At 41.5% G+C, this 26,681-nt stretch overlaps 1 long non-coding RNA gene across 3 annotated transcripts; it reads right to left on the bottom strand.

Moving 5' to 3' along the window:
* Window positions 1-506: 506 nt before the first annotated feature.
* On the bottom strand, window positions 507-26,668 carry LOC309380671. Of its 3 annotated transcripts, XR_014173007.1 has the most exons (7): window positions 26,528-26,668; window positions 16,699-16,762; window positions 14,865-14,993; window positions 14,663-14,740; window positions 6,980-7,151; window positions 2,403-2,483; window positions 507-521 (listed from the first exon to the last, which is right to left on the bottom strand). It is a non-coding gene; the product is annotated as an uncharacterized lncRNA (long non-coding RNA). The 3 variants fall into 3 exon arrangements; XR_014173008.1 differs by lacking the exons at window positions 507-521; window positions 2,403-2,483 and adding an exon at window positions 5,212-5,624; XR_014173009.1 differs by lacking the exons at window positions 507-521; window positions 2,403-2,483 and adding an exon at window positions 5,700-6,039.
* Window positions 26,669-26,681: the final 13 nt, after the last annotated feature.

Raw genomic sequence — 26,681 nt, forward strand, 5'->3', positions numbered from 1 at the left:
CGACGGAAGGGGCGAGGAGGCGGCTGTTAGGGGAGAGAAACTCTTCTTGCGCTCCCAGGATCTGGAGAGAGCGTGTATGTGGGGAGATGAGACCTCCCCCCTCCGCAACCGATGCCAGGTCCTTCTCCGCACCCCATACAGACGTGACCGTCTATCCAGCTTCAAAGCCAGCCCCGCTTCCTCTCCCGCCGCACGTCTAGGATCCCCTGCCTCATTCCCTCGCAGGCACCGTACTTTATATGGCCACGGAGAGGTCGATCTTCCCTTGTCTTCAGCTGCTGGTTTACAAGGACCCACTAATGTGGCACGTCCTGATCACAGAATGGAAGGGATCTTGATGATCTAGTCCAACCCCCTTCAGTGCAGGAATATGTAGCTGCCCCATATTGGGGATCCCATATGAGGATCGAACCTGCAACCTTGGCGTTATCAGCCCCTCGCTGTAGCCAGCTGAGCTATCCAGGCATATAAGTCATCTGGTAACAGTGGGGTCACCACCATCAATGAAATAGTGTACAATTCTGCAACAGGAAAAGATTACACAGAGAAAAGGAGGGTAACCCAAAAATGGAGTTAAGGAAAAGAGGGAAATTCTGCTGCTACATGTTCATCCAACTGCACACTCCAAAAATCTCCTATTTGACACAGCTATTCAGGAACACTCTTCCCCTTTCCGTTCCGTTCTCACTCTTTTAAAAAGGAATGGAAACCTTACATGGGTGTATTTTGTATTGTAAATTAGGATTATGGGAATGTCCTCCTTGGTCCAAACCAGATTGCCAATCTGCTCCATTCCTTTGTGGAATCTAATTCAAAGGTCAACCTGTAGACTGGTTCCAGAGTTCGAAACTCCCACTATTCTAGGCACATTTTGCGACAGGGAATTTAAACAGCGTGATAAGTTTCTGAGCTCTGGGCACCGTACTGCGCCTAAGATTTCAGATTAAAATTGCAGAGTGGAAGGAAAGGAGGACCTTTTTCTGCCTCCCCACTTCCAGCTACTCTCTCAAAACTGGAGAAGAGACCCTCTTAAGAATATTAGGGGGGTGGGCAGGGGAAGGACCTGACCATGTGAAAAATGAACATAACATTTTAGCTGCAGTTCATTCATTTTCAGCTTTGTATTCTTGTTATAAAAAAACCGCACCTGGACATTCCATTGTTGCACCCATAACCTCGGTTTAAGGAGCCATCTAGCTCCTAGCTTTCATATCTCAGTTTCTAACACTGACTGGTTCACACATGCATATAGATATGCATTGCTTGATTATTGGACATGTGATGACTGACAGCTGAATGTGGCAGCCTACTCTGTTAAACAGCTCTGCATTTGAGGTGTTGATGTCACCTCATATGAAACTTCCATCAGTGGTGAAACAAATGCAGCTTGTTGTGCTATATCTGTGACAGTCCAGTTATCACTTGATGTTGTCATCAAGGGATGAGCAAGCAGCGTGAGCCTGGCCCTCACCATCTTGATTAGCTGTGAGCCTCAACGCAGTGGAGACTAGTCCTTTAAGGCTACAGGGGCGCTGTCCCACCCACTTGTCCATAGGCGCCGACTCCATGGGGCTTGAGGGGGCCCGAGCCCCCTCAAAAATTCGTTTGGGGGGGCTCCGCCCCCCCAATAATCTCCGGCGCCCCTCCAGCAGAGCGCCATCGCCGCCCCTCCCCCAGCCCAAAATGCACAGGGAGGGGCGGGCTGCATGCCTCCTGCCCTCCCTCCCGAGCAAAAGCTCCACCCAATTTCCTTTGGAGCTGATTAATAGGCGCAGCACGCTCTCCCCTATTCGCTCACGAGGAGGCGGCGCCACTTTATTTGCATATTCATGAGCTTATTTATTATTCATGAGCTTTCCCGGGCCCCCCCAATATTTTTTATAAGTCCGCGTCCCTGCACTTGTCTGCTTTCAAATACAGTACATGGCTGCTTATGCAGTGAGGCTTGGACAAATTCAGTTTGTTATTCTCAGGGTTAACAACAATCATAGCAACAGCCGGGTTGTCCTTGCAGACTTAAGGGCACAGGGTAACCGAATAAAGTTTCTCATGTGGTAGCAGCAGGCTGGTAATACCAACAACAGAGGCTGATTTAGGGTAGCGTGACCAGTGGGGTCACACTGGGCCCTGTGCTGCAGGGGGCGCAAAACACACACATGAGTGGCGCATGAGAGGCTGGGGGGGGGAGGGCATGCGAATTTTAGATAGATGGCATCCCTGATTCCAAAGTGTTTGTCATGACCAGAAGTTAAGGACAACTTATCACCGCTTTACTACTGTTTTCGTTACCGTGCTCACAACCGCTGGTTTTTCTTTTCTTTTGCTGCTACAACGACGACATATCAGGCATCAATTTAGATGCTTTACAGAACACAGAAATTGTTACACGTAAGACTTCTTACCCAGAGAGTATTTTGCATGGACCGCTCCTATCGCAGTTGACAGTATCGTCAGCTAAGCAGCAACAATCACGACAACATTGGCTTGGAACAAATGAGAAAATACAGTTTGAATGCCTTGTTCTGAATAAGTTGTATATTATACTTAATAACAAGGTTTGATTTGGTTACCTTGGATATTTAACACTTTTCAAATACACATATGGCCCAAACAGCAAGAAAAAAACCTTTAAAAGCGACATTACAATTATTTTTTTCAGCCATTATGCTAAGTTCTTATAAGCTTTTCTCATGACATCATCTGTATTATTATGTGGGATGAAGACTTTTAAAACCTATCTATGAATTCTACCATATCTATATTATTTATTTATTTGGATAATTTATATACCAATTACTTACAATAATCTTTAAATGGTGTTTGTCTGTCTCTAAGCAGAGTGTTTTACATTTGTGTTAAAAATCCCATTTAATGCCATGTGAAAAAGCAACTTTTAACAAGTCCTTTCCTCATAAGGTTAACAAGGTCTGCCAACCTAGCAGTTTGAAAGCATACCAGTGCAAGTAGATATATAGGTACTGCTGTGACGGGAAGATAAACAGCATTTCCGTGCGCTCTGGTACTTGTCACAGTGTCACAGTGTCCCATTGTGCCAGAAGCAGTTTAGCCATGATAAAGCTGTCTGCGGACAAACGCCAGCTCTCTCGGACTGAAAAGCGAGATGAGCGCCAAACCCCATAGTCACCTTTGACCGGACTTAACCATCAAGGGTCCTTTACCTTTACCTTTTTACCTAACGAGGTCTACAAATAAATGAACAAAGGATTCTGTACACACCTGAAAGTAAATCCCACTGAACTCAGTGGGACTTGTTTCTGAGTAGACATGTAGAGGACTGCACTGCTAGTCTGTGGTGCTGTACATTTTTACTAGGAAGCAAGTTCTTTGAAAACACTGGTACTTATTTCTGAGTAAACATGCTTAGGATTGTGCTAGAATACAGCAGTTCAGGGGATATATGCACGGTCACAGTACATACTGGTAATTCTTGGTGCTGTCCTCATGATCACTAGCACAGATTAGATTGCAGATTTGATCCCCATATTCCTGCAATGCATATTCCTGCAATGCAGAGGGTTGGACTAGATGATCCTCAAGATTTAGGGGAGCGTGACTAGTTTGCCCAAGACAGCATTGCAGGGGTGCCGCAATGATTTAAAATGTAAGGTGAGAGGCGAGAGGGCACCAACTTTGGGCATTGTACAGTGCACCACTGAAATTTGAAAGCCCAAAGTTCACCGTTGCTGGGCCAGATTTGACAGGTGGGCAGAGCCATCCACCTGCTGATCACCTGATGTCCAATTGCACCAGGTGATGCAATCACGTGGTTGTCGAGACTTCAAAGTACCATGCAAGGCACTTTCCAAGGAGAGGTAAACTTGCCTCTTTTAAAGCACACTTTAATCATTCTGCTCTAATGAAAATCTGGTTACTGTTTGCTAGCTGAGAAGTGTGTTAAATGATCTGGAAAATGCATTTCCAGACACATTTATGGATCCAGCATTCCGTCTCTAGGTCAGGTACATAGCAACAACTGAATTGGGAGGAGAAAGCATGCGGCAGGATTTATTTTCACATATTTGAATTTTGTTCCTTACAATAATGGCACAAGCTAGCCTCATGGAGCTTGTCTTTTTAATATTGGGTATTTGGTTCCAGTTTTGGAAGCAGTCTTTCATTTTTCTTCCATATCCTTTCTAATGATGCATGACCAGATAATGAGCTCCGCCTAGATTGTCTGCTAATAGAGGTACAGCTGCCCAACTCTTTACATGACTGATGCATAGTCCTTGGAATTAAACATTAGAGAGCACGCAACATTTCTTAAGAAATCTGCACAGATATCAGATTTTGCAGAATCCACATTTGGAAGCCAAACATGATCTGTTGGGTGTGCATCTAACTCCAGGGTTCCTCATCCCAACTCATACCAAAAGGAAAGATTCCACATCAGACCACAGGATTTATCTTTCTCATGCCTTAGTGTAATTCTCACTAAGTGGTATAGTCAAGTAACAGGCTTATCAAGTACAATACTGTTTGTGAGAACCAGGCAACAGTAGTTTAGCTGCTTTATAGTAATGAAGAGGCAATCCAATCTCATACAAACAATCACGAAATGATTGTGTTGTGTATCTTCTCAGCATAAATGTGTTACTCCTTGTAACAAGGGGTTAGCAAAGCAAGGACTCTGAAGTTTTGCAAAGAGTTGCAGGATACCTTGTACAGCCTCTATGCGAAGAGCACCTGTTCACTTGGTACTGGTCTGAAATCTGTCAACTGATTCCACAAAGGCCACCAAACAGATGCCAGTCAAGTAATGACTTTCTGCCACTATTGACCTAATACGGATGTGATCCAGTGACCCAAGGGGTGAAAGGTCATGTATCTTATTACCAAGTCCCTTGGCCACCACTTACCAGATTCAAATATCAGTGTTTATCATTACGATAAATTTAATAATCTGACTCATGGATCCCAACAAGGAAAACTATCACCTTAAATCTGAGTGATGAATACGATTAATATACAGTAAATGTTAAGCTATCTAATCTGATAACCCCTAATCTGATAACCCCTGTAAAACAATATACAGTATTTTAGGGTTTTTGTTTTTTAAAGACACAGGAACTTTATCCAATGAGTTTTTAGCAATCAAAATTATTTCGGATTTGAAGCACTGACTTTCAATATTTCATTCCAGCATTCTCCAGTATTCTTTTCCCCAAAGTAAAGTTACTCACTTCGAACTATAATTTAAAGAAAATTTATTGGCATAAACAGGGATGCACTGAAAGTCACCTCTGAGAGTGAGAGCAAAAGCAAGCTTTAAGTGCTGTGCAAATCAAACATAATGGCAAACCTTGTATCTTTTGGTAAAAATCACCATGTTCTATTAGTTACATAATCAATAGCATGTGGTTGTCATCTACTGGGGTGGCAGATATGCCCGGCATATCACACAGTATGATCTGTGTAGACAGAAGAGGCATGTTTCTTCTGACTGCCATTTGCTTTGCTGCTTCCGTTTCATAGCTGGGTGTGGGCAATCAAGTGTCAGGAAGCTGAACACTTATAGAAACTTGAGAGATCTTAGGAGACAGGGGGTAATATTGTCTCCCAAATAGTGTGTGGTGCCTCCAACCAATCAGCCTCCATGTTTCCTGAAAGGAAGGTCAGTATGCAACTTGATAAAGTGGGAAAACAAGGAGGAATTTATTTAACTAGGAAAGGAAGAAGCAAGAGGAGCATTTCAGATAAATGTGGCCTTTAAGAAAAGTTTTTTAATGCAACAAAATTAGAAGTGGGGAAAAAATCAAATAGGGTTTTTTTTTTTTGCAGGGGGAGGGTTGCAAGTGACCAATTAGCTGTCTGCTGTGACACAGTGTGGGACAGGAATGCACCTTTGGGCCTCTGTCACTCTCTGGCTGTGGAGCTGTTGCAGGATGAATGCTCTGCGAGGGCAGAAGGCTACTGCTGTTGCAATCTCTTCCAGTGGCTCTTCTTCTTTCCCTAATAATCAGTTCTCCTTGTTTGAATTTTCTCACGGAGTCTGTCTTCCAGAATCTCCTCACAAATCTTCATGTGAAAACAACCCCAACAGTAGCAAAAAAAGGGAGAAATATTCTGTTCCAGGCTTCCCTCAGGGGATTGCATTTCAAAATATCGCACTTAAATTAGACAGGGCAAGTAACACAAATGCAAGATTTCTCTCTGGAGAGACTCTGGGCTGCAAAATATCCAGGAATACCATGGACGGTTCTGGCACAGTATAATGTCCGGCAAACATTTTAACCCTGTCCCCGATATTCTGTGCGTGCATGTCAAAAGGATTGCTAGCATCTCTTTAAGCACCAGAGAGGGAGAGAAGCTGTACATGCTCAGAGAGCACCACCTTTAAAATGAAGGCCAGAGAATATTCAAAAAGCCATGCAAAAGGAATTTTACTGACAGCAGCAGGAGGTATCTGGTGTCCCTCTGTTAAGCACATCTTGAAGAATTTGGAAAGGGTTACTTAAAAAAAATAAGGTTGACTGAGTTCAAACGAGAAGAGCAGTTTTTGGGGGTGTTTATCTATTAATATTCTTTGTGGAGACTGGATTCTGTCATGTTATAGTTCTTGATTCTGTGACAGTGCATCAAATATTGTTTTAATTCTGAAATGGCTGGTTTTATGTGATAACGGAGCAGCCAGTAACAGGAAATTGATGACTGCTATAACTAGGGCATCTCCTTCAATGATAAAATAATAGAACTAATCTTTTGTATATTGTTCCACATTCATAACTGTATTCCCACCCCTTTAGAAACCACTTGCTGGTCTGGAAGGGAGAGGTATCAGAGGAAGCTGATGTCAGGAAGGAAAAGTAACGGAACTTTGTGGGCATATTCAGTGCTTTATCTGGAAAAAGTAGATTCATTCCTTCCCTCTGTCCAGACCTATCTGGATTACTAGAAAATCTATCTAAATGACAAGAAGGGGTAACTTGTGCCCTAGTGGCTTGGAAGGGGCCCTCACCTGCTAGACCTGGCTGTGCTGCAATTCACAGCCCTCCTGGTCAGGGACATCCCAGATCCTGATATTTCAAGCTGCAAACCTAAGACCTAGGAGCAGGCCCTGGCAATGTCATGGGTAGGCTCTGGTGATGTCATTAAACATGACACATTAGGCATTAACCACAGTACAGCACCTGAAAAGGAAGAACAGAGAACCTTGCACTTTTTCTTAAACACACTTCGGCCCGTCTATCATTCCAATTTTTCCCCATATCCAAAATTATTCCTTATGCCCATACCTAGGGTTTACAACTGGATTATTTTAGGGTGGAACAGGTGGGTACCTGGAAGTAAAAGGGAAAAAAAAATGCTAGTATGGGATTGGGAACTGGCAACCTTTGCCTTTGCCAACCTAGTGCCCTCCAGATTTTTTTAACCGTAACGCTCATCAGCCTTGGAGTTGTTGTCCACAGCATCTAGGCTGGCAAAGACTGATCCAATATCTTTGTTCAGTTAGCACTGCACGCCCCCACTGTCACTCCAAGAGCCAATTGCTGTGTAATTGTCTCTCCTTTTTCCTGCACGATGCACTTTATTATAGTTCCCTCTTGACTAACAGCACATATATTGATGCCTGGTTTTGATCCTGTCCAACGCCTGCCAAAGCAACATATTGCTGATCCTGCCCAGTATTCATGAAGACAATAAAAAATAAAAATAAAAGCCTTGCCTTCTTAATAGGTTAATGAAGCATATATTTCCCTCTCTTTTTGTCATTAACTGGGAATCACAAGAGAACTGTAGACTTGAAAAGCACGTATCAGACAGTTAAACACAAGCACCATGAAATCATTTTAATAGAGACTTAAGTCATGCCTGGGGACTAGTGTAATTCCCTAAAATAGCAATTTAATAGGAGGGAAATGGCTCCTTAGCTGAAACAAAATGGCCTAAAGAAATGACAGAATCATCATTACTTTTTTTCCTACAGCTTTTCCCCATAGTATAATTGCCCACAAAAGAGGAATAGCAACCACGCTCTGATAACACATTTTGTTTTATTTTGATTCACAGAAGGGAAAAAAAGTATTTCACCATTCTCTAGGTTTATTAGCCTGATGAAAATGTGTTGAATTTGGTCGTCTGGCTCAGTTTCTGTGGAAACCATGAGGGACAGTAGTTGAATTTATAAATAATGGCCAGCATGATGTTCCTAAACATGTAGTTCAAAGAATCAGGACTCTTATAAGGGCTTATTCACACAATGCATGTTCATCACTTGGTAGCTCACTACTCCGTGACACAAACCTGAGTGTATGAACTGCTTCCACTGCAAAGTATTGAGTTGAAGTACGGTAGGCAATACAAAACCCCTTCTTTTGATTTAATTCATCTATGATGGCTGTTTCACATGTTTGTAGTCATCAAAAGACAAAAATGGATGTGTAAACCAGGGCTCTAAATTCAGTGAAAACTATCTTCAAATAATTATTTATTTGATTCCAACATTTATATACCGCCGTTCTGAGACATAATCAAAATCTAGGATATAAAAAAGCCCAACAATACAACGCATTAAACAAATAGCAGTAAAAAGCACATCGTATACAAGATGACAACAGATAAAGCAGTCTTAAAAGTGGGCAAAGAGGGGATCAGATATGCCCATCTTAAGGGCATAATCCTTGCAAAGATGCCAGTACTGAAAAGGCCTCTCTCTCACTTGTTCTCTTAGTTGCACTTCAGTTGGCAAAGAGACAATGAGAATGAGCAGGGGCTCAGGAAATGAGCAAGTTAATTGCAGGCTCTGGAGTTAAAGGGAACTTGGCCAGAACTAATTGCACTGAGAATCTAATCTACTGCTTAGTCCTCTTGGTATACATTGAGTTCGCTTGCTTAATTTCAGTAACATCTTATGTAAGGCGATTGAGGCTGGCGAGAGATGGTGTGAGATAGAGGTATGAATTGGCCAGTGTGAGAACAGGATGCTGAACTCGATGGGCCATTAGCCTGATCTAGCAGTCTCTTCTGATGTTCACTGTTGCTTGTAGCATATACATGCACTCATTTCTCTTTCTGTCCCATAACCATCCCTGATCAAACAGGTTTTTCACGTTCCTGCAGCACTTGAAAGAAAAGCCAACTGTTCAACCGGAGCTTATGGCATGGCAAAAGAAATCAGAGTGTGTGCACCATGAGCAATGTAGGCTCTATTGGACCACCTTAATTCTTTGGGAAATGGTGTGTCTCCAAATTCAGAGACACACATCTCGTTATGCAGCTCTCCAGTGGCAATCCATTTTTTAAAAAGGTTACGACGATATATCAGGTGTGAAGTGTTTCACTGACATAACTGACTTGCATGGGGGGAGAAGGCCAAAAGACTTGCACAGAACAATTCTATGCATGTTTACTTCGGTGTTAAGCCCCTGGGACTTTGGCTGTGCACACATTCTCATTTAATTTGCATTCAGTGCACTCCCACCACTGGTTTGGGAAGAGGTGTACACACAATGTTAGCTATAATCCCTATCTATCCTGTATCTAACCTGTGGGTTCTCATGAAATTGCAGTGGCTGAGTACACATTAATGGCTTAAAACCCAGCTAGGGTTTGTTTTGGATTGATGCTGGATTGGGGAAAACCATATCAAAACACAGTATTTCCCAAGCAAAAACAGGATAGATGGATTGAGTGTATATTGCTTCCAAAACCAGTAATGGGAATGTACTGGATGCAGAGTAAGCAGGCATGTCTACATAGTTTTGATGTGTTTTCCCCAAACCAGTTTCAATCCAAGCTGAGAAAAAGAATGATCAGTTTTAAGCCACTAATGTGTACACAGCCTGTCACCTGTTCACATGTTCATTGGGGGTTAATCCCACTACTGGCCATGGTGGGACTTAGTTCTGAGTATAGGTATAGGTTTCCAGAGATGCAGGTGGCACTGTGGTCTAAACACCGAGCCTCTTGGGCTTGCCAATCGGAAGATTGTCCGTTTTGAATGGGGTGAGCTGCTGTTGCTCTGCCCCAGCTTTTGCCAACCTAGTAATTCGAAAGCACACCGGTGCAAGTAGATACCTAGGTACCACTGTGGCGGGAAGGTATTTGGTGTTTCTGTGCACCCTGACTTCCATCACGATGTCCCATTGCACCAGAAGCAGTTTAGTAATCCCGGGAACATGACCTGGAAAGCTGTCTGTGGACAAATGCCAGCTTCCTTAGCCTGAAAAGCAAGATGAGCACTGCACCCCATAGTCACCTTTGACTGGAGTTAGCTGTCCAGGGGTCCTTTACCTTTTACCTTATAGGCTTGTCACCTCTTCCCATTTCTGTACTCTCATGGCAATCCTGATACTTCAATACTATATATTGAAATAAGGGCTGTCAGCTATGCACTGTTGGCAAATACAGGTTTATCTTTGCTTGGTAAAGCCACAAATTGTGATGTTCTGCTGTCAAAGCCGTTGCTGCCCCCAATCCTGCACACATTTGCTTGTGTGAAGCAGAGGACACAGTTAAAAGAAAAAGAAAAAAGGAGAATCAAATACTGAAACACAAGTGCTTCGAAGAACAAGAACATCAATTCAGCAAACTCTAAAACAATAAAAACACCCATACAGACTCTAAAAACAGTAAAACCATTTCATCAGATATAAAATTGATCTTCCATAAATGACTGGGTTGCACCTCAAGGAAAGCCTTCCTAAACAAATATGTCTTCAGTAGGCACCTGAACATCATTGCGCTAGGCACCTGTCCGATTTCAGCTGGTGATTTATTGCAGATAACTGGAGCTGCAACACTAAAAGTCTGGTTTCTAGTGCAGGCTAAGTGCACCTCTGGGGCATATGGTACTCTCATCCGTGCTCAATCCGAGAAGAGCAGTTGCCGGGCAGGGATATAGTGTACAAGGTGGTCCCTTAGATATCCTGGTTCCAAGTCATTTAAGGCTTCAAATGTGCCGTTGGTAGCCAGTTCAGTTCCTTCATGTTATATGGTGTGATGGGCTACCCCAGTCAACAATCTCACTGCTGCATTCTGCACCAATTGCACCTTCCAGGTTAAGCCCAATGGAAGCCATAAATAGAGCACTTAGTAGTAATCCAATCTTGAGGTTATCCACATCAAAAATATAGTGGCTGAACTCTTTTGGTCCAGGAATGGCTGTAGTTGTCTTTCCAACTTAAGCTGGTACAAGGGACTACTAGCCACCGATACTACCTGTGCCTCAAGCAGGGCTGCCAGCTCCTGGGGGCTGAGCCCTTTTGGTTCCCCCCTAATATTTTTCGAGGGGGCGGGCCCCCCATGTCCCAAAAGACCAGGGGGAGGAGGAAGAGGCCAAATGCGGAGCCGAGTGCGGCACAGCTTCAGTGGCCAGCTCCTCCTGCTGCTGCTGCGGCGGAGGGGGTCAAAGCAGTCTCCCACATTTGGAGGCACCACCAGGAAAGCTCTGTGAGCCTCAGCCCCTTCATGCACCTGCTGGCAAAACATGAATTATTAGTTTAATATCCCACAAAACAGTGGTCCGTCGCTGCTGTTTGTGAGAGTAACCATGCTGGAGCGGACCCCTTTAACGAAATGATTGTTGAAAGATCGCATGTTAGTGCAGCCTTCACCAATGGTGCCCTCCAGCTACTTTCAACTATACACCCTATGGCCAGTATGTTACAATATAGAAGCAGCCTGTGAAGCATTTCTCTATTCAGATTCCCAGTATCCAGTCAGAGGCTATCATGGTTTTTTCCTACTAGTTATAGCCACTTTTGTAGAAAGAGAGCATTCGCCTGGAGTTCAGGTATGTCTGGGCCTTGCCAGGGCTCACTTGTGAGAACTAGATAGTCAGGAAGTGGCCCGTGCATCAGGGACACGTGTAGATCGTGCCTTTACTGAACTAACCCTGATAATCTGGGAAGCCCCATAGACAGCCTTTCCAGATGATCATTGGTCAGAGAAATGTAGTCAGAACCACTATTGAAATTCTATGAGCAGCAGGATTTTAAATTAACTCACCTATCAGTTTGCTTGTGGGAGGGGATCTATTAAAATCCATTGTTTTGCACTTTTCCTCCACAATTGTGCCTGTTTAACATTATCTATCACTAAAATGTGGTTAATGTATAGGAAAATTGTTCTGCTAAAAGGTCTGTTTCCAGCAACTCCGTTTTCCCATCTCAGATTTCTGTTTTCTTGTTTTTTTATTATATGTTCCGAGATATTTTGGTGCTTACAAGTAAGAAAACATTCAAAAACCAATGTTTTAGATTAGGATTAATAATACACATCTGCTTTGCTTCTTCTTCTTTTTTCCCCTTAAAACCACAGAATCATGTCAATTAGCTCAATAACGTTTTAAAGGGCAGTCGCATTAAATTCAGACTGGAAAATATGGCACTGCAGTTAAATTTATCTGCCTTGATGCAGATAATGCCAGCATAATGTCATCTTTGGGAAGTTGTGCATCTATCATAAACTTATTAATAATATACCTAAGTACTTCTGAAGTGGTGTCACAAGGACTGGGTTATTAGTGGACTGGTACTGCTCCAGAATAAATGATTTTGTAGCCTAAAAACTTAAAAGGAGAAAATATTTGGACAATATGTACTGTACTTATAAAGAGGCACAACTTGAACACCACAAACATTATTGGGTGTCTGAAGCACCGCAGAATCCCCTTCTTACATCTCATGAACTCATTGGCAGACACCTGTTTCTCTGTGAAGAGCTGATTCTCTGGATTGCGACCATTTAATCTCCTTAAAACTAATGTAATTCTGAATTGTACAGAATATGGTATGAATTAAAGCAGCTGTTTATAGTTAAACTAATGGAGTCATATAAATATAACCCATTCTTGCATCAGTTGGCAGCTACAGATGTGTGTGTGTGTGTGTGTGCACGCACACACACACACACACACACACACACACACACACACACACAGTGAATGTCCAAATTTGATTATTCACATGCAAATGTTCACAGTTCCATGTAAATGTTGTGTGAATATCTGTACATATACTAGAGAGTTCTGAATGTCTGTGTGTGCATACACAGATAGACAACACACACACACACACGCACACACACACACACAAACTGCATCGAATGTCCAATTTTTGGTATATAACATTCACATGCTGACAATCCCAAACAAATGTAACTCTCTGAAAAGTCAGAGATTTATCAGTGATCAGGACCAGTCGCCTAAAAGTCATTGTCAACATTCACTTGATTATATCACAAAATGACGATATATATTCTACTTGAGAGTGTCTGTCTACAAAGTGGTCTCCCTAGCAAATCATTTCAAACTTCTTCAGTTGGCCCAAGGGAAGATCTGCAAACATTTTCATGTACACGAGGAAGAACAAAGAGGATGAATCCTCCAAGTATAAGCACAAAGAACGCATTTTGAAACTAAGTTGATGTTACTAAACATTTATTACATTTTATAGGGGGTGGATACAATGCAGGTAAAGGTAAGTTCGAATGAGGAAATTAAGTGGCTTTGATCTTAACTTTTCCCATGACTATTACTGGGTTCCTTTTTTCAGGATACAGCTTTCTGCACCACACTCACCAGCTCCCTCTTCCCCTCCAAATGCTTGGGTTATGTTGTGGGGCAGGGGATGCAGGTGGAGTGGGTGTTTGTGGAATAGGTGCTCTCCTTACATGAAAGGGAGCAATTTAGGATTGAAGCCATTGGCTTCATGGGCATTTAAAACGAAGCTAGATACCATTCTTCAGGACCACCAGCTCCATGTTTTATTACCTCTTTGAAAGTACAAGGAAAAATGCTACCCTACCAGTTATCACACTGGACTTTACACACAATTTTTCCCATGCAGTGCAGTGACACTGGTGCAGTCCTGCTGCTAATTCTTTGGTCTGCCTTTGGCACGAGCAATGACGCAGAAAGAAATCTGCATGGATGACTTGCATGTATCAGGTTTGCTAAGTCAGTATACCTACCTAAGCAGTTTCCCACTTAGAAGCACCCTTAATCTGATTTAGCTTTCTTTGGATTTTGCTCAGTGCCTAATGAAGGCAGAGTTTAGCTTTCAAATTTCAAGTTTGGGATTGGCTGTGGTGAAAAGGGGTGCAATGAAATTGCCTGTGTAATTTCAGATCTGGCAAATTTGACCTAGAAACACCAACTTTTTTTTTTAAAGAACCACATCACATGTCATTTTTCCAGAATTATTTAGAACCACTTTCCCCCCATTTAATTGCCAATTCTAAAAATCTCTCATGATGTCACTGAAATAATGCTTGATGTCAGTTCCTACACACAACATAAGCAGCTTTTCATCTGGCCACACTTGATTAACTTTGTGTATCCTTTGTGGTATGTATGGGAAAGAATGAAACAACCTGGCTGGAACTGTGATTTGATTAAAAAAAGGAAAAGAAAGGCAAAACCTAAAACCCCGAAGAACACTGAAATGGCTTTGCTTTGGTGACTTCATTTTCAGCTTGATGAAACTCAGATCACTTATGGGAATGTCCAGGACAATTTCAAAATATTGTGGCAAATTGAGGAAGACATAAAAAGGGCTTGACTCTATAAGACATTTAAAATAATCTAATCTACAAAGTGGAATGAATCAGCATTTTGGCAGCTCTTTAAAAAACACACACAGTACAAACTAATTCCAAAAGTTTAGGGTTGGGGGAAGAGAAAATCTAAATCTCTTACCTTTTCAATGTCTGTAGCACAATGATTCCCCCCCCCCAAAAAAAATGCACTCTCTTTTCAGGGTCAATCGAAAATCATCTAGGAAGAATGCAAATAAGGAAATTAGCTTTTAATGGCTGCAATCCTAAACACACTTGCTGGAGAATGTCCCACTGAACTTACTTCTCCATTTATGTATAGGATTGCAATGTATGAGACAGACCTGGATTTTTGCACATTTCCTACCGGTGCAAGAACTCTGGTGTATGCATAACTTCCCCCAGGCCATAAAATGGTTCTTCACATTTATTTCAACTTAGGCATCTGATCCATCTGCAGACAGATTTGCTGCCTCTGTGGATAGGAATGGAAACTCATGTACAATGAAACACACAGTAACATGCAGTTGTGAGAAGATAATAAAGACCTAACCCTAACCCTAATGCAAAATAGATGCCCAAGACATTTAGTGAAGGGCATCTAGTGAAGGTGAATGGAATACACCAAGAGAAAGAATTCATGGGAAGAGAGATGGACTCCTTCAGAACTTCAGCATGAGATGACCTGGCAGTAAGGAACTTGAAAACAAGGTTGAAGAACTTCTAAACACATTTACTACAGAGTAAGCCCCAATGAATACTGTGAAACTCACACCTGAGTAAAGATGTGCAGGATTGCACTGTTGGATGCTTAACAAGGAGAATCCAAAATGCCTCTTTTCTTATTGCACATATAGTTTTATTCAATGGAGGTTCCCTAAGTGGAAGGGAGAATTTGGGGGCAATATTTGGGCATATATTGAATGGGTGTGCCAGACTGGGTCAATTAGTTTTGCACATCTGTGAAATCTAAAAGCAGAACACAGGTATGTTAAAGCTCAATATGATATCAGCACAGCTGAAATTGGAGACCTCCAAATATGACCATTTTTATGTATCTCAAAATGTTACTTTTCAGTGGGATGAATCCCTGGATTTGGGAGTTAAACAAAATCATTGGGGAAGAAACTGAATTACCTTTAGTTCAACATGGCTGTGAGAATCAGTATGAAGTATAGTCTCAACTCCACTGAAATTAATAGTTCATTTTTACAGGCTTCAGAAAGGCAACAATGTGATTTTGCTTCTTGTTCTAATATATGCACCTATTTGTACTTTGTTTAGCTGCCTGGATATCTACTATAAAATATATGAATTTAAAAATCCACAGCTTGGTGGTTGCCAACAACTCTACACCCTTCTCTTTATCTTTTGCATGCCATTTTGACTTATTCATTTGGCTTTATGTAGTTCTTGCTGATTTATTTTTTCTCATTTCTCTTCAATTATATATTGAATTAACCATTTCTTAGAATATTCCTTATATGACTTGATAATTCTTCTTCCCACTTTGCCTCGGCCCTCATTCCTTTCAAATCCTATGCAATTATTTTATTGTTACCTTTCTTGCCAACCCACTTTGCACATTATTATTCAACGCCATATTTCAACGTATTTTTTGTCCATGCTTTTCATCCATACACAGTTTTAGACATATTTGTTATATGATCTGTATTGTTTTATTGGTACTGTTGCTGTAGGTCTGTCATGGCCTTTGGTTAGAACAATAAACTTAAACTGATTGATTGAACTTATTCGTCCTCTCAACAGGTGTTCCTTCCTATATTTTTCTGAATTTTATATATATATTATTTCTGAACCTTATATATTTTTCTGAACCTATGCTTTTAATTTCTGCTCCTGGGGCTATAAACTTCTTTAAATGGGTCTGGATATTGATGGATAAAATAAGTGGGAGATATTAATGATGGCAATCACTTGGTCTATTAATAGCATGGTAAATGAACCAATGGGATTTGGAGAGCTAAACAGGATTATCAATCTTAAAACATTTGGGTTCTAAAAGCAATCCTGTAACATCTGATTTATTGTATCTTTACATTTTGTTCACTTCGCTCTCCAAATATTTCACATACTTGTGGGTGGAAATGCAACATTTCATGCCTAACTTCAAGTATACTCACAAACAATTTATTTACTTAAAAGCATTTTTTTCACCTCTGACAAAAAGAGTCCTGGAGTGGTTTTCAAAGTAGACAGTCCCTACCATCAGGCTAACAATCTAAAAGACATGACACAGAAGGAGAAAGGGATTAGGAGAGAAAAAGAAAACAAGCAAATTTAGACATCAGTAGAGCTTTAAGCTCATTTTGTCCTATTGAAGAAAACTAGTGTATTATTATTATTATTATTATTATTATTACTTATCTGGGCTGAGCAATCATAGAATCATACAATCGTAAAATTGGAAACAACTCCCAAGGGTCATTTAGTCCAACCCTCTGTAATGGAGGAATCTCACCTAAAGCATCCATGACAGTAGCATATTTCCCTTCTTTTATTTGCAGGGAGTGTAAGAAGACTAGGAAGGCTTTGGGCCTGTGAAATGATACAGGCTGCAACATATAAACTCCAGTGAGTCGTAAAAAGGTCTTCAGAAAAGGCTTGTGCAACGTGTTATGCAGGGTATTGTGCAAATGGAACAACTTATTAGGATTCAGGGTCACTTTTCCACCCAGCACTCTTCTGCATGGTCAGAAGAAACCCTTTCATGAACAGAAGAGCATATTTGGTTTTTCAAGGGTGTCCTAAAAGAAGCATCTCATGATGTGCCCACATTTTTAAAATTGCAAATGTTTATATAATCATTGTGTACCAGATTTTTTTTTTAAAAAATGCACCAGTAATCTTAATTTTGTCCTAAAAGTGGATGGGAGCAGCTCACACATTTCTGCTGAAAGAGGAAGAGCCAGGTCTGACAGTTTCCCTACATTAAAAAGTTGCAGGAGAGCAGGGCAGTCTGCCCGTTCTGCAATTAAGTTGGAAAAGTAAGCAGATCTGGCTTGTTTCAAATGTGCCTGCACACATTTATATGTCTCAAACCTCTAAATGTACACGAAGTCAAGAAGCCCTCAAAGCGCATTTAACTTATGGTGTATAGCCTTATTTAATGTTCTCCATATATCAAGATTAGAATACAGGAGTAACTGCCAATAAGTGGAGTAATGGGTGAACTTTGATTAGTAGTGAAAAGTCCAACCTATGTTTGCATAATGGGGACTGATCACTATCCTTTCACCAGCTGAGGTCATGTTCCAAAGAAGCTTTGAATTCAGCTTACAGGTTGCTTCATAACAGGCCCAATCCAGGACTGCAGCAGAATTCCAGAGTACCCAGAATAATTGCAGGCTAGTGTGAGTTGGAAGGAAAGCGAAGAACGGTAGGTGTATGTTTGAATGGAGACGAGATTATCAACTCCACAACCTTTCTCTCTCAGAACCATACACTATCCAACCTGTTCAGTCTCTTATACCCTCCCTATGTCTGAAACAGTAAAATAGTAATATACAGTACGGCATTCAGAGATGAGAAACAGGAGTTAAAACTTAGTTTTTCACTCCTTAGTGAACAGGCACATGGGCTATTCAGATTTTTCTCCATTTTATACTGTAGAAAGTTAATCTAGTCCAGAAATTAGTCAATTTCCTTTGACTACGCCCTAAATCTGATAGCAACTGATTCTAGATGTTCATTTTCACTGTGATTATATGGTTGAACCCTCAACTCAGAAGAAATATTTTACGAGACTCTTTCTTTGCTGCCAATGCTGCACAGCAAATGTTTACTTTCTTTTGAATTGCCCCCATGAAATGTAGTGATTTTGGTTGTTGTTTTTTAAAATCTGTCCTCCATCTCCCATCATGCCCCCAGATTCACTAATACCAATGAGAAATGTTTCCCTTGATGCCAGAAGACATCTTGGTATCTATCTGCACTTCATGCCATTGACTTTGGCTCCCCTTCTCTTTGTTTCAGCAGATGAATTTCCCATTTTAATCTCCTGGGTTTCTATATTTCATTTTAGAAGCCAAATACACAGTATCGCCAAGTTTTCTGTTCTATTGCCAAGATTTTGCACGAGAACTAGAAAAGCTTCCACAACCTCTGAGATTTACATCCCAATATGTTTCATGTCCATGTCAAAGGGATTTCTGACAGTTGGGAAACCTAGTTAAGACTCATTGTTTAATATGTTTTCTTCTCTGTGAGTCCTACCTGTTTCTTCTTCTGAATCACCTCAAAGCTAACAGAAGATACTTACGGCTGAAACTTACTAGTTTATGGAGCTCATAGGCTTTGCAGAAGCCAGGTGTAGAAGGCCAAGTGAACAAAAAACATCTGCATAAATATCTCATTTGACATCCTGGAGTAAGTATAGCAGAACATCAAATATCTAGAGAGTTTACACTAGATTGTAATACCCTACTGTCATCCAATATGAAAATCATATCTTCCAGGTTTAGGACTGGCTTGTAAAAGAACAAAACATTTTTGTTGGCATTCGTCTGTCTTGGGAGACAATGGAGGAATTTGGGTTGGATTTGGGGTTGAAGTCAAACTGTTGGAAAATTACAGCACCTGCTGTGACTGTCAGGGACCAATACAGGAGAGAACAATACAAATAACTAGTTAAACATGTTTACCAATATCTATCAATATCACAAAATAGCAAAGGAGATTGACTGAAATTGAGCTCATTTTACAGACGTTACTCATAACAACCCCATTGGCTTCAAGGGGGATTACTCATGTAAGTGGCTTGGTCCTATAATACTACTTTATTTTCCCATGCATTTGTTTCTCAATGAGGCTTTAGTTTGATGATATAATATATTCAGTTGATATAAATATTCAATTAGATTTCTTTCAAGTGATTGCTATTAAACATATAGTGTCAGGTTACAACTTTCTATTTCCAGGTAATAGTTTTTCAAACCAGAAGCCTGGGGATTTATTTATTTAAATATGCATTTCTACTTTGAGTTATTGCTGCTGCTGTTATTATTATTAAACAAAGTGGTTACATTTTCTTTCCTGTGGAAAGATTTATACAATGATTACAAATTCTGGATCCCTTAGAATAAGTTTACAAGATTGTTTATTTTGAAAGAACTGTTCTCTCAGTTCTAAGGTCCATTTGACCAAATCTAGGCACTGGCAGAGGAACAGGGGTGTGGGGGGGAGCGCACCGTCCCCGGCGGCACAATCCTGGTGGGGAGCCATTGTGGCTCCCCCCCCCCAGCGCTGTGCACCATGCCCCTGCAGGCGTTGCACCACACGTCCAGGATGTGTGCCATGGCCCTGCGGGCAGCATGCCACACCCCCAGGACGTGCACCAGCCACGCCCCCGCCTGCTCTCCACACACACACCCCGGCAGAGCTTGAAGCTCCGCCACTGAATCTAGGACATAAGTAGATGAAAAGAGTTCCTGGATAATCAGGGGCTCTTTCCTCACTTCTGTTATCACATCAGAGAAACTGACTGTGCATACAGTACCATGGTCAGTTCCCTGGTTAGTTCCCTGGTTAGAAACATATGTGCCCTAAAGGATATTACTTCTTTATTGAGGTACTAATTATTCTTTCATGAAGCAATATTTCAAAGTGATACAAAAGTTAGCGTTTCAACTAGTTGATTAAGACTGAAATACTGGAGCCTAACAGCGATAGCTCAATTTCATTTACATTTCCACACTTGCAAACAACGAAACTGCCTTTTACTGAGGGTAACATAGCCATATTGCCTACTCCAGCTGTCAGTGCTCCAAGGTCCCAGGTCAAGGGTTTCCCCCAGTCTGCTCTCCAAAATCATTTTAAGATACTAGAGGTGAAATCTGCCAACCACTGGCATGCAAAGTATATGTTCCATAACTGGCTATGATACATGTGCTCTATTTCCTCAGGCAATGTAGGTCCATAGGTCTCAAGTATCCCTCACTGTGAGGAATATGTTGAAGGTAGCTCAGCTTATGAAACTGTCCCATCTTACTTATTTCACTGGTTTTGCAAAGTCCTCATTTCTTACTAGTCATTAAGACCTACATTTAAGCAGGAGTTTTCCTTACTGAATTCTTCTTCAAGTTGAAGGTCACTGTTCACATTTTTTTAGCTTGGACTAAAAGGCATTGTTGTTGTGCAAACCATGTAAGAGAAGATGAGTTGGATCTTGCGTGTACCTTCCACAAATTGACTCCATCCATTTGCAGAAGGAACTGAGATCCAGCAGAGACTAGAGGAAGAGCAGAAGCTGACTTAGCTGCAGATCCCATACTGTTTTGGAAGGCCTCCCCACCTATCTTTTAATGGAGCACAGGGAGCTGCAGTGGGAAGGAGAAATGGGCAAAATGGTCATTCTTCCAGGGGAATGCATCATCCTCTCTTTGGGTGGAGTGGCAGGGAATACTGGGTCCACTGAGGGGAAGAAACACAGGATTCTGTCTTAGACCAATTCAGGTCATTGCTCCATCTGGCTTACTATTGTCTATGCCTTGAGTCAACAGAAGTGTAGTGTCCAGATCAAGGGAAACAACAGTACTACTTTATTCTGCCTTGGTCAGACCACACCTTAAGTACTGTGTCCATATCTGGGCAACGCAATTTCAGAAGGATATTGACAAGCTGCAACGTGTGCAGAGGAGGGCGACCAAGATGATCAAGGGTCTGGGAACCAAGCCTTCTGAGGAATGGTTGAAAGAGCTGGGTATGTTTAGCCTGGAAAAGAGGAGAGAGGAGATATGATATCTCTCTTCAAATATCTCAAGGACTGTCACATGGAAGAGGGAACAAGCTTGTTTTTGTCTCCTCTGGAGGTTGGGACTTGAACCAATGTCTTCAAATTACAAGAAAGGAGATTCTGACTAAGCATCAGGAAAAAACTTTCTGGTCTCCCTCAGGAGGTTGTTGACTCTCCTTCCTTGAAAGTTTATAAGCAGAAGTTGGATGGCCATCTGTCATGGATGCTTTAGCTGAGATCCCTGCATTGCAGGGGATTGGACCAGATGACCCTTGGGATCCCTTGCAACTCTACAGTTTTATGATTCTATGAATCTCCAATGTGACCCCTGTGGGCACCATAATGCCATCAGACACCTCCATTACTTCTAAATGTGCAAGCCATGTGATTCACACTACTTCACAGGTCACAATCTGAGCCTTCTGTTGAGGGCTCTTCATGCCCATCAGGAAAAAGCTGGACATCCTTTTTTGTAACACGATTATGTCATCTTCTAGCTCCAAAAAGGTGTGAACTGTGAACTCCTGCCTACATGCAACCCAATCCATTGGCTGTGCCAAGCAACCTACTAATCGAAGCTAACTTACCAACAAAGATACAAAATAAATTTGTTTGTTTTCTTCTTTTCATGTATTAATTGCTCCTTATGAAACATCTCAAGGTGATTTAACAGTAAGTATATGATGCTTAGGTTTTAGGGTAAATGGGATGTCCTGGGGGGGAGGAGCGTCAAGTAGGTTTCATTTATGCAAGGTACCTTGTACAGAAAACTGGAAACCAGGAGATTTACTTCTTCTTACTGAACAATTGTGTAGAATAGTGCTGGTAGAACTCTCCTTTCAAGTACAGTGGTACCTCGGGTTACATACGCTTCAGGTTACAGAGTCCGCTAACCCAGAAATATTACCTCGGGTTAAGAACTTTGCTTCAGGATGAGAACAGAAATCGTGCAATGGTGGCGCAGAGACAGCAGGAGGCCCCATTAGCTAAAGTGTTGCTTCAGGTTAAGAACAGTTTCAGGTTAAGAACAGACCTCCAGAACAAATTAAGTTCTTAACCCGAGGTACCACTGTAAAAGGTCCAGAAACCTACTTGTTGTTTTAAATGGCTGAAATAAATAAAAGTACATCAAGGAATAGCCTAGCCCCCTATATCTCCATCCACACCCCATGGCCACATCAGTTTTGAAAACACAAAATGCTATATGGTGTGCAGTCCACAATGGGCCACATCCATCAGCAACACTACTGCAAATATTTTTCAATGAAATGGTCTTATAAGGAGCTGGCAAAGGTGAAGCATTCCCCCCCCCTTCTGTTCTCACCATTGTTTTGATTCTCATTTCCTAATTAATGACAGTATAATTTATTCCTCATGTTATTAAAAGACAACACTTTTGAAGAAAATGACAGTGTTTACCTTCCCTGGGAACACTGGTTGCTTAAGACATAAACACATTGCCAGGATGTTTATAAAATAACTGCCAATTAGAACTTTGAATTAAAAAAGGTTTACCAGCCTGAATCTACAGATTCAGATCGGATGAAAAGTATGAAATGAAGTAGTTTGCACTTCATCTCTTGCTTCAGTCTTATTTTATGGCTCTCTCTTCTCACAACAGTTGTGAATATAGACGGGATTTACAATAGTACTAAGCTCTCCTACCAAGAGACACATATAAAACTGTCATTGGGCAGCTCATGCTGTCTGAAGTTAGTGGATGTTGACAAAGAACATTGCTAAGACTTAGAAGGCACTGAATTTTCTTCCAGCTCAGAGTGAGACAAGACTTGGGCCTGGGGGAAGGGAGTTATTGGCGAGTTTATTTAACTGTTCACTATAACCTCCTTGTCTCGACAAGCATCCAGGACTGGCAATCTTAAGAATGACTTTTTTCTCACTTGTCAACTTGATGGAAGGAAAGACCTTAAAAGAAGAGCTCTCTAAAAAGCTAATTTGCTAGAAGCCTGTGCATGTAATGGGTCCGATGTAATGATTAGAATGCTAATGTTTAAAAAAGCTTGAACATTTTGGAACGCAGTGGAATATGGACTTTATCAAGCTGATGTTTTAATGAGGAGAAAAATGCCACCAGTTGTCTTGCCAAGCCAAAATCTTTCTGCTTCTAAGAATACCATTGACATGTCCCTAGATACAATCAAAGAAACATCTGCACTGCTTCCAGGCTGCTATTGTTGCTGCTAGAAACCAGGGATGTATTCAGACATATGCAAAAATGGACTTTGGAGTAAATCATCATCAGATAGACGTTTTAAAACCTGTGTTTGAATCCCCAAAGCTATAAGTTTTGAAGGGGAAAGAAGACATCTAAGACATAACAGAACATTGACATTAATTCATCTAAGCAGATTTGATAATGTAGGTATGATTTCCTAACATTAAAACATGTCTGCAAAACCTTTAATTTGTTATAATTCATTGCTATATTTTGATATAATTCCTTGACTGAGAGGAAGAGACTTGAGAATTACAACCACATGAAGTCTAGCATGCTTTTAAAGATATTTTGTCTTCCATTCTCTGGAACTATTTTTCATCAAGGTACCTAGTAAATTATACTAGAACTCAAGTAACTGCAGTCTACAAATCCCTTCCTCTCTAGCAATCGTAATGAAGCTAATGCACATAATTACAAAGTAAGTTGTTTATGGACTGAAACTGAAGCTTCATTTGCTTCAAGCTGTATTAAATGTAGCTTTATATCTACGTAAAAGAGTAAAGCAAAAGGGAAGCTACATCATCTACTGTACCTCCTGAGTTCTTCATTGCACAGAAGATGTAAGCCAGTTGTAAATATAGTGTTTCTTACTGTATTTTAGTGCTTCATTTTAAAGCAACACAGGAACAAGTAACAGTAGTATAAAACATGACTTGTAACAGTGCATAAAGAGTAAACATTTACAATGTTGGAAGGAATGCCGTACAGTAAATATAGACAAACCACAGTGTTTGGACATTAAAGGTTATTTGAATGGTGTGTCAAACATATGTAATCTTTAGAGCAGGGAGCCAGGTTTTCGTGCTCAGATTCAGGGCAATGGGAAGCACAGGTATTTGTGGCACATTTATTTTGTGGTTATTCTACTAACCAGTGATTTTGAGAAATTTACTACCTGATATACTTTGTGGGTTCTATCCAATGAAGTTGACCAGTTAGCGCAAAGACTTCTGTGCGCAACATATTGCAGATATTAATACTGTGCAGTTTGAAACAACTGGGTGTATAAAAACGGACTCCTTTTGGAAACGAAGCAGCCCAATGAAGAGTGAGCCTGATCAGTGGTCACACAATATAGAGTACTGGTGTGGCTAGATAGTGGTAGAAGGGGAATGAAATAGGGCATATCTAGCTGGAATGCTAAACCGGAACAATAACATTTTGTTGTACGTCCCACTTTTGAATCCATCATTTGAACCTTTTAAAAAGAATGACTAAGTGAAACTTGGTCAATTTGTCCATTACAACATATTTAAAGCTTGCTTTTGCCTTTGCCTTCAAAGTACTTACCATAAACTCCTTTACCCCCATGCACCAATTTGATTGTGATGATCTAAAATTTCTGGCAACATTGCCTCTTCATAACATAAACGTAATCTTGCAATAAATCCTCCCCCCTTTCAGTGCATGTGTGGAATTAGTGACATCAAATGGGTTTTGCCATCTTTACAGCCCCCCTTTTATATGACTTATAAATTAATCTTATTCCAAAGATACTTTAACTATCAGTGCTTACACACTGCCAAAGTAAATTTAAAACAGATTCTACCATATTATATTTTAAAATAAAAAGGCGACCAAGGGGTTGCATCACTCATCTCACTTTTCAGGCCAAGGGAGCTGGCATTTGTCCACGTACAGGTTTCTGGGTCATGTGGCCAGCATGACTGAACCGCTTCTGGAGCAACGGGACACCGTCACGGAAGCCAGAGTGCACGGAAACGCCATTTACCTTCCCGCCGCTGCGGTACCTATTTATCTACTTGCACTGGTGTGCTTTCAAACTGCTAGGTTGGCAGAAGCCAGGACAGAGCAATGGGAGCTCACCCTGTCATGGGGATTTGAACTGCCGACCTTCCGATTGGCAAGCCCCAGAGGCTCAGTGCTTTGAACGTGGCTAGCACTGTGGTCCTCCTTCTACTGAACTTCTCTAGAATGCGCTGTCACTCCAAAGCTGCTCAATCTCAAGACGTCAGAACAGCCTTCGTCGACCTGCCACCTTCCAGACGTTTTGGACCACAACTCCCAACAGCCCCAACCTGCAGCACCAAACCCCTGGAAGGCACCAGGTTGGTGAAGGTTGAACTAGAGACTGAACACTATCTATCCCAGATGCACACCTTTGGCTTGTGCAGGGTTTCCCAAAACTTGGGTCTCCGGCTGTTGTTCACGGACTAAAATTCCTAGCCCCCCTGACCCCTGGTCCTGCTATCTAAGGATGATGGGAGTTGTAGTCCAAAAAAACCAACAACTGGAGACCCAAATCCTGCTTTTAGAGGCGGAATAGTTTGGAGGGACCAGACTTTTTCCAACCATCCCACAGGACATGGGCGCAGCCAGGATTTGTGTTAGAGTCTGCATGCCTTTTGTTAGGGGATGGGGCAGAGCAGAATCTGTTTGCTATGCCTTTTTATTTATTTTTATTTATTGGGGCGGGGGTGGCAGCATGCCCCAGGAGCAGGGTTGGATTTAGGTTTGATGAGGCCCAAAGCTACCAAAGGTAATGGGGCCCTTTCTATGTCCAGCTGTCCTCTGTCAACAACAAATTGTTGCTGTTTTCTGTGTTGAATATATGCTATATGGTAATTTATGGATCTAAGTGGTATCTAAAGCCATTTGCACATGCAGAATGTAGGCACCCTATATATAGAAATGAGCAAACCAGGGATATTTTAGGGAGTAAGCTAGCAGGCACGGCCCATTACATCACAGGAGCCTACACAACACAAAACAGTTGCTGCATATAGGTTTTATTTTATTTGGTTTTTTACCTTATATTTCGGAAATGTACATCCAGTTTTTTCCTTACTTTAAATTTTTTGAGAGCTGTAGCTTGTTTAGCTTATAGGTGAATCCGCCACTGCCCAGGAGCACCAAGATTTGAAGAACCAAGCGGTAGTGTGCCCAACCCTTTTTTGTGTGTTTTTGTAGCGCTCTGGGGAATTATTTCCTTTACCATTCGTGCTTCAATTCATCTGGGGCCTGAAGAGGCGCAGAAGGAGGCCTAAAGTTACCTCAGACGACACACCCAACCAACCAACCAACGGGCCTTCAGGGCTTCTGAGGCAGAAAGCAGCGCGGAGCGGAGGCTGCCTGCCCTTCTTGAGGCAGCTTCTCTCCCTGACAGAAAGCCCGGCGAGCTCGGGCCGTTTCCGAGTCCGAAACCCC

Source organism: Podarcis melisellensis, assembly GCF_964234715.1.
Source record: "Podarcis melisellensis genome assembly, chromosome: 11".
NCBI classification, from domain to species: domain Eukaryota; kingdom Metazoa; phylum Chordata; class Lepidosauria; order Squamata; family Lacertidae; genus Podarcis; species Podarcis melisellensis.